The following is a 10,083-nucleotide window of genomic DNA, read 5'->3' on the forward strand; positions in this document are numbered from 1 at the left end:
AATTAGGTCTGAAGGGATGGCCAAACACACTGATCTTCAAATTTTGAACAATTTAATTACAGGCTTGTTTTCTGTGTGGAGCTGCATAAGCTATGAGTTTAGTAGAGAGCATCAGTGCGGTCCTGTTACTGAGGATGTCTCTGGAGTGAACAGCAGAGTGTGCTCTGCAGGAGAGAGGGCAGGCTGCTCTCTTTTTCTAGCCAAAACCATTTGATTTAAACGAAAGCCAAACTATCAGCTTATGTGAGTGACTGTTTACCTGGAGGCGGCTCTGTCAGACTGCTAAAATTGCTGCAAATGCCTTCCTGGGAGAAGCTGACTAACAACTGAAAGCAGAAAGTAGCCAATCCAAAGAAGGAATACTTTAAATTTTAAATGAGTTCATCAACAAAGCAGCTGCCTTTGTCACATATTTATAGAGTAATTTTGTATGACTACACACATGAGAAATTATTCTCTTTACTCTTTTAGAAATTCAGACCTTTCTTAGATATTTTGAAATTTATTTCTTAATATTTTTTACTCATTAAGCTAAAGTGACTAATGCAGAGGCCACCTTTAAGGGCAAGTTACTGTTCTAGATAAGAAGGGAACCTCACCTGTCCCAGGCTGTCATTTGCTAGATGTTTCTTTGATGCCAGGTAACAGCATCTTCGCTGGCAATGGGGAGCTCTAAAACCATTACCCATTCTCTTAACAGATGTTCTAAAGAAATCTTGAAAATTCGTATCAGCCAAATAGCTGTTATATATCTCACTCCATTTTTCAGAGACAGAAGAGAATCCAGATTGCCTCTGCCCAGACAAAGGTGGCAAAACAAAGTCATAAAAGTACCAGAAGGAGCAAGATTGCTAACTTGTCAATGACTTAAATGATGGAGAATGACAATACAAGCAAATAGTTAAATGTGTAATGTTAAATTGCAAATGTGATACAAATGATTAAATGTGTTTTCACAGGTGCTTCAGAAAGTCCTTTCTTGTAAACTCTTTACTTATAACCTAATGGTAATTGTGGTGGATATGAGCCAAGATTTGCACCTGCTGGAATTGCTTAATATAAATAGCACGAACCAGAACATCTGACTGGGGTGCTTATGATTAAAGATCGAGAGAGGAAAAAAAACAACAACAACAAAAAATCTTTGATGCATTGGTATTTCCTCACAGGATACTCCCTGCACTGTCAATCATGCTTGTCTACTTTGCTATGCAAAGTATTTACTCACTTGAATAATTTAACTGTTGAAGAATAATTGATCTTGAATCAGATGCAATAAGAACACTTATCTATCTGACACACGCGGACACTCTGAGTCCTTACACTTGACCCTGGTACACTGCAACATCATTACATATGGCTGTGTCTCCCTTTGAGAACTCAGGAGTGCTCCTACAGGGAGGCTAGCTCTAGGAGTGCAATGCTAAAAGACAGGTATGTCTCACATATCCCTCTGCAACGGACACCAAAATGTGTTTGAACAGGATGTGCATCTGTTTAAGAGGAGGAACAGCTGACAAATGTCACAGGTATTTAGTCTGTTTATAATAACAGTGCATATGTGTTGGTATCTAGTGTTTATGCTGGTACACTTAAGTAAATATTCACACCTAAGTAGGGGCCTTTTCTGCACAGATCTCTGAACCCAGCATTTGTGATTCATAAGTACCGATGTCAGTTCCAGAAATTGAGTTAAATTTTCATTCTGCATAGTATTAATAAAACTTCTTCAGTATGAATTTTTTCTTTGTACAACCTATAGTTAATTTGTATGGCTCCTACGTTGTTATTTTCAAGACTGGAAAATTCTTAGAGTTAGCTGAATCTTACATAGCTATGACAAGCAAGTAGAATACAAATAAGGGAATGTTAAATATTGTGCTAAACTGGCTTCCATTTCCAATAGCTGCAGTAACTTAAATAATCAGGGACTGGTAACACATATCACAAGTTTCTGATTGATTATGGTCTTCCTACAGCTAATCGATGATTTGAATGGGTTATACATTTTGATGTCCTGAACTTTATGTGAACTTGAAATCAACATTTCCTTTGCATGACATAAATAGTAGGCTAAAATACTTGCTGCTACTCCTGCTGTGCATCATCTGTGGGTTAAACCATTTTTATCTGGAAGATCCTGTGTTCACCACATTCAGTAGATAATTTGTTCTTAAAGGTACATTACAATTTTTTACATGTTTTATGCCATTAGCCTAGATACAAACATAAACTACCACACACTGAAGATGTTGAAAAAACAGATAAGATCAGAAAACTCCCAACACATTAGTCCATACTCTTCACATGTTTTGTGAAGGGGGTATGAAAACAGTAATTTCATCCCTCCCTTCTTTCCTCTCTCCTTCCCTTGCTTCCTCTCTCCCTCTCTTCCTTGCTTCATCTTTCTCACTGGCAAACACAAGCATGAGTTACATGAATTAAGAATTAATTTTATAACACCTCTTCTGTTTTGTAAGATGCTTCTAATGAGCCAATTTCACTTAAAAACTTAAGCTGACAGTTATTTATTGATATGTACTGATTTGCCATTTCTAAATATAAGGCCCCATTCATCAAAATACAGAAGGACGTGTATAATTTTAATTACATGCTTGAGTTGAAATCCAAAATAGACAGTAAAATGTCAAATGCATCTCTTTGACCTGCAGGTGATTCTCCGGTGGATTGCATAAAGTGTACCGAGAGATACTGCTATAGCAGGGAGATGATGCCTGCTAGAAGTCACTGCTACAAACTCATTTCCAATTTTGGGTTCCCTTCTGGACTATACAACTTGTAACACAGGCTGAAAATAGTCTCAAGTCATCAAAGAAATGAAATATTACAACACAGACAGGGTATCAGAATTTTTGGCAATATTTTAAGTGCATGTGTGAAAATGACTACCATCTAATATCAAGCTGGAAAAAATTAATATGATAAGGAAAAGAGTATTATTCTTTACAGGGATTTTACTGGTTCTTACTGGCAAGGTCCAGTGTGTCAACAATGATGTGTTGACATGACACATACAGATACAGTATATATACAGTCAAGGCTCACTTGACAATAGTGAAAAGACTTCTTGATTGAATTGTCCTTTTTGGTGAAGGGACATATTCCCTCAAAATTAAATACATGAAGACATGCTGGATCTCCTCTAATAGCATTACTAGAAATCAGGTAGCTCTTTTCTGTATACGATGAAATTCACAGACACTGGGGATGTATGAACATCAATTATACACAACCATCATGAAAATGAAAAAAAAAACCCACATTAAAATATTGCAAGAAAGAGTAGTAGATCTAAAATGAAAGATGAACACATAAGGAATGATTTTCAGGTGTAACATTCAAATAAGCTTTCAGATACAGCAGAAACTGCATTTGACATTATATAAAAAGAATGGGAAGCCATTTGTAAATTTTATATTAATACAGCAGATTGTTCTTTATTAAAACTAGGAAAGAAGAGTGGATTAGCAATGCCACATGGGATGCTATTACAGAAAAAAAGACAGGATAAGTTAAATCTACTCACTACATTAAGGCCAGAAAAAGTAAACAAAGGAAAAAGGAATATAGGGATAAAGATAAAGCAGTAAAAAGATCAGCCAAGAAAAGGATAAAAGAGTTTCTGTTGATAGACAGGCACTGAAAGCAGGAACAGCAGCACTGAAGGGAGACATAAGAACATTTTATCAAACTGTTTAAAGACTTACTGGAGATTTTAAGATACAAGGAAAGTGCAGTAAGGAGTAATGACTGGAAAAAATTAACCTCACCTTATTTTAGAGGAACAAAAGAACAGAAGGGCGGAACACCTCCCAAACACTGCAAGAAAAACCACCTTATTTTTCTAGTCAAAGATGGCAGAACTTGACACCTGTCTTGAAGCAATCAAATCTTCATGAGCTTAAAGTAGCCTCTGAAAGATGGAAGAATTTGAAATCAAGAGCTACAATTCAAATCACTATAGCAAAGATATGAGGAAATGAAAAGGACAACATGATATCTGGACATGTCCCTTAGGTTTCATGTGAAGCAGAAATAATACAATCTGCTCTTGTTTCCAAGGAAAGTCTTCACTGTACTCAACTATGCTCCTTTGAAGTTGCCATTCAGAGCAGACACAGGAAACATGGCAACATCTGATCTTTTTTCTGCAAAGCAACTTAGAACAATGTACAAAATGGTAGATGCCTCTTGAGCTGCACAGGGTTTGATTTAATAATGGATTGTATTGGCAAGTAGTACCATCCTTTGAAATCCCTCAGATGGCAATTCAAAATATTAAGCAGAAGAATGCCATGAAGTAGATGCAGTTGGGAGGTGATGAACTTTGGTGACAAAGAACCCATCTTCTTCTTCTTCCCCACCTTCATTAAAATCAATTGGAATGGATTCTGTTACTTCATCATTTCTGTGGAAATGGGTATTTCAGTATAAATTAAGAGAGCAGAGATGTAAAGGTTTGTAGCCGAAATCTGTCACCTAATAAATCAGTTGAAAAATATGTCATGAAAAAGTCTGTCTTACACTTATGACACACAGGCCCTACAATTAATAAATTGGACATAGGCAATGTCACAGGCGATAAATTATCTACACAGAATTGTCTCTATTTAGAAGCCGAAGTTTTTACAAACTTTCATAACCTCATTCAAAATGCAAATAAATGCATGCTTGATGTAAGTTCAGAACAATGAACTAAGTACTTCCCATACATATTACTGTGCAGAAATCTTGCATGATTAAAAAAATACTGAAATCAAGGGGAAGCATCTTCAAATAGAGTGCAGAGTGCTAGAAAAATAATGCACTCGTCCTGTGCAAATGGCACAGCTATCAGTACAGGTGTCTATGAAGGCTATTTAAAGTACTGACTTAATAAATAAGAAATGAAGAAGACTTAAAATGAGTACAGATAATGGAAACAGTACAAATAGGAAAAAGGAAGAGAGGGGACATAGATCTATTTTTCATGACTCTCCAGTAATAGGGAGAATCAAACAAATACTTTTGTAGTAGCCCCAGGTTTGGTTCCAAATGGCTGAATCAATGGCACTCTGCAACACAGTTAAGGTTGATGTGATCCTGTTACAAAACCAAAAAAGTCTTACAGAAATGAGCTAGACAGGATATGGCTTACTAACATTATTTGAGTTCTGGTTTATGGTCTTACCAACAACAACGATGCCATTTAGTAAGAGCATGAAAAATGGTTACAAATGAGAGAAGAAAAATTGCATTAGGGAGCCGAACCAATAAATTTCTTTATTCAATTTTAGCTCAAGCATAATACTATCTTCAACAGGGCAATTAAGTTTTAGTTTCACATCAAGGAAAAAAACAATGAATAAACTGCTTTTGATTTGGTCTTGATCCTTTAATTGTCAGTGAAATACTCTTTCATGCAGAAGAATGAGTTTCGAACAGACAAATTTCAGTAAAAATTTTCTCCTTCTCTGGACATTGTACTAAAAAAAATAATTGAAGCGGGGGAAAAGTTAATGAAGAAAGAACATAACTGGTTCAAATTACAGTTTCAAACAAAAGGTCAGCTGATACCTAGATTTACAAGAGTTCAATTTTCATATGTCAAAGGAAAAATGAACAGATTCTGTCATGAGAATCACAACAGAAACAAGTTGCCACTTAGATCTTTTGAAAATTTGGTTCTATTTGGGGATACTAAAAGTTTACCCTCACGTCTTTCAGGAATTTACAGATTAATATCCATTTAATACTATAGAATTTCATAATCTTTCCCTTGATAACAGTAGTCAAGTTCTGAAGGACCTGAATTCACCTTCAAAGCAACTGTTGGTTTCCATTTCTTTAGCTCCTTTCTTTCAAAATCCAGGACAGACTACTTACTCTTCACCTCTTGTCTCATTTTTCTATCACATGGTTTGTACTGCAGTTTATCTATTTAACTACTCACAAAGATTTCAGCTGACCTACTCTATTTGATCACGGCATCCTGAACAGATTTATAACGCAAATTGTGTCTTAGAAAGTATATAGATGTACAGGATGTTTTGTCAGCAGAGTTTCTTGTATGGTTGATAAGGCTGCATAATTTTGCCTATTGATGTGAAGCTTAGTTTGAGAGATTAGAGAGCACTTCCAGATGTTTAGTAAATCAGGCTGTCCTATAAACCTTTTTGTTTATCTAAGATACATTTTCAAAGTCACAAGGGGGAAGTAAGGAACCCCATTCCCACTTAAAATCAAATATCATTTCCTTTATTAAGACAGATGACATATTTCCTCTGTAAATGACAATGTTGTTCTCCTGTGGAGGGAGGGATTATTTAAAAAAAAAAAAAAGCATTGAAAAGTATTTAATAGCATGGTTGCAATTGTGACAACTAAAGATAAAAAGTATAACAAGACAGGTTTCTAGGAGGAGGTACTTTTTTCCACTAACTCATCTGATACTTTGGGGAGGAAAAAGAGACAAGCTTTTGGGCACACAAGTTTTTCTTCAGATCTTGGACAGAAGAGTCATAACATATTTGGAAACGCAAACCAGCTGGAACATTTTTTTTTCTCCTAAATCTGTGTGCAAACACAGTGCACACTCGTTACAGCACTGTTCAAAGCAAATGTCCTTATACAACATAACAGAAGCTTAAAGGTTTCAGTGTCAGAGATAATATTTCCACCAACTTCGGTGGCTGGGTTGATGTCACCTTTGGTAACTGTTCCTGAGTTTGGACTTGAGTTCTTGAGGCCACTGCTGTCCAGTTTCCCAGTGAGAGCTTTTGGATTTCCCAAGACTTAAACCCAGGTGCAGGTAGTGGGTCTCTTTGGCCAATACAGTCTTCTGGTAGCTCAAACTGAACCAACGGTCAGTCCAACTTGAGAATCCAAGTAAAAGCCAACAAGAATTAGAGACAACAAGCAATAACAAATAGTTCTGCTCCTGTGGGATCTTCTCAGCCTGCTGTGACGGGAGGTTTATAGTGGGCTGCTGGATGAGGGACCCAGGGCAGCAGTGACAGCGTACAGCAGATGGATGTGTTACCGATAGTACAGTATCTATTGGATTACTTCAGAAAGACTGGGCTTGGGTCAGTTTAAGCCAGGTCCAGTTTATTGCCTGGAAGATTCTCATCCAGCCTCATGAGACCCTATTAACACCTATCAAGCATGAACTCAAATGAAGGCCAATGGTTAGGAGCTGATAACTATTGGGAAACCAGTTTTAAGAGTGAACATAACATACATGCAGCGTTTTGGAAGGAAAAAAGCAGCAAGATGCCTACCTATCTTGCCTTCCTACCTTTCTACAGACCTTAGCCTTTGTTCACCCTGCTCCGCTGTTGTTCACCCTGCTCCTACCTTTGTCTCTCAGTAGACTAAGCAGATCTTCACGAGGGTAGATTTCTTGTACCTATGCCCATGCTTCATTGACCTCAATATACATGAGCTGGGGTGACATATGGCTATTTAGGCAAACTGAATCTCAGATACCTATGTAAGAACCCAAATGTTCTTTCCCTGGTTTCAGCATCACAGTACAACTGAATCGTTTCAGCATCACAGTACAACTTTACTGCTAAAGAAACCACAACAAAACAGGAATATTTTGCTCCAAATTTAAATTTTTTCCATATCCCAGTTGGCATTTCCTCATTAGAAATGCTAAACAATTGCTCAGACATTTCCTTCTCATTCCTTTTGTTAAGAAACTTCTGCATTGACTTATTTTGAGCAAAGATGTCTTTAAAAGCTTCAACTCTTTTAATCTGAAACCCCAAATCATTAGCTGAAAGTTTATTTCAAGTTCCAGTTCATACAACTTCAAGACACACTTTGTCAGTCTGACTTCATAACAACCCTAGTAAGGGAACTGAATATCGCATGGCTTGTATACCCCTTTTTTGACAGTTCCTGAATCCCAAATATTCATGTGATTTTGCAGGTTTTATTTACTATATTTTAAATCCAGATGGAACCAGTCAGATCATACATTCCAGCTTTCTGCCTAATGCTGGTCACATCAAAGGTTAGACCTTAAATTCCCGTACTTTGTCCTCTCAGTTCACAGAGACCGTTATGAAATTCTCAGATACGAAGAACTGACCACAAATATTAGGGAACTGCTTCAGTGGTTATTCAGGTTTCACGTTAAAAATGTGCTATTTACTTCTTGTCTGAACTTTACTAAACTCAATGTCCATTCATTTAGTCTTCCTGTAGCTTTGTAAGATTTTTAAGTAGCTCACCTTATCAGGTTGTCTATGTAGAAGGACTTGAGAGGGCATCAGATTTCTACTTCATTTTGTTCTATATGTTACACTTTGGTTGTATTTGATTATTGCTTCTGCATTTCAGTCATATTAGAGTTTGTTGTCTGACAAAATTTAGTTTCAACATTATGTGCTTTCTCTTTTAGATGCAGTCACGGTGTATTTGTTAATGAGTTTTCAAATACAAAAAAAACCTTGAGTAAATTGCTTACAGAACAGATTAATTAGATCATAATCTCCAGAGGAATTTTTCTTCCTGTCAGAGTTAAGCATATTCACTTCCAACCCTTCATAATCCAGTTCATGTACCTACGCAAATGGACAGAGAACAGAGGAGCCAGCGCTGGTTGTGTCAAAAAAAAAAAAAAAGGTAACTGGAATCAGTATTCCTTATCACTCCCCAAAGCCGCAGGCTGTTCTATTTCAACTTGTGGACCATTACAATATCAATTTTGTTATTTTGAATGTTATACAGTGAGAAGTTCTCTTGTGTACATGTGCCTTCACTACTCAGAGTTTTGTGTTGAATATGATCCTGGCAGTAGTATATAGAACATGTGAACCAGTCTGCAACTCTCCCAAGACCTAGGGACACTGCACTTCTGGGTCCAGATGGGACACAGAAAGGAGGCACAAACCAGCTGTTCAGGCTGGGAATGCCCAGAGGCATAGGTTTGTCTCTTTAGAAATCAGCAGGATGATGATGAAGGAGTTTAAGCAGCTCCAAAACTAGGTACTAGTAATGGAATCCAGTCAGGCTGTGGTTTTCAGCACCACTGTGCCTTGCAAGTTCTGTTGCAGAGATGTACCTCTTCCACTGGATCGTTTACAGTGTCACAGTGGGAAAAATCACCCATCCCACTCAAGCCAGTAATGTTGCCACACAGCATAAAAGGAATACACTATTCTGGGTTAAAAGTGAATTAACCGGCTGAGGATGAATTAATATTCTGTCTCTCTTGAAAAGAAAGCTAATCCTGTGGTTAGGGTTACAGTACTATTGTATTATACAAGCACAGGCTCTTTGCACCGTGGCCAAAGAAAAGCAAGCACAGCAGCAAAGAGACCAGCGGCGTCCCAAAATCTTCGACAAAAACTCTGAAGAATTTGTGATCCAACATCCAGGCACCAGGAGGGGCTCCCCGAAGAGGCGTGCTGCGTATATGGCTGTCCTTACCCTAATCGCACAGTGCAGTCTCCAGAGGACCTGGGGGATGTGGGGAGAGTGGGTGGAGGAAGGGACTTGAGAAGAGAGAACATATTCCCCGGTGCAGGGCAGCGGCTTTTCTCAGGACCACGTATCACCACAGACCGGGGCTACACTGAACTACCTCCTACCCTCCCTTGGGCAGGTTCAGCTAAACAAAGAGGCATTAAAGTGACCCTGACTTTATTGTCAGTTCTCCAATTTGTTTTCCAAAGGAAGGTAATGTAAGACACAGGGCTGTCAGCAAAGGAGGTCTGAAGATGCGTCCCTCAGCCCCCACCGGAGGCCGGTAGACGGGTGGGGCTGGGGCAAGCCCAGAGCTCCAGGGCCCACCGGAGCCTCTGCCGGGAGGGAGCCGCCCCAACTGCTGCGGCACCCGTTTCCTCCGGCAACCTCTGGGGGATCTTCCGCAGAAAGCCCGCAAGTCCGAAGAGGGGAAATACCACTCTAAGTTTCCTCAGTGCTTTCTCTCCCGCACTGTCGAGGTTCCCCTCTTTACCCGACGAACACTCCCGAGAGTTTTCCCTCCCGGGCCAGCACTCGCCCCAGTCGCCAGCGGAGAAGCGTGCGGCGGAAAGCCCGCGGCTACCCGCGGAGCCCCCGCCC

The sequence above is a fragment of the Athene cunicularia genome, assembly GCF_003259725.1.
Source record: "Athene cunicularia isolate RWA chromosome 4 unlocalized genomic scaffold, athCun1 chr4_part1, whole genome shotgun sequence".
Lineage (NCBI taxonomy): Eukaryota > Metazoa > Chordata > Aves > Strigiformes > Strigidae > Athene > Athene cunicularia.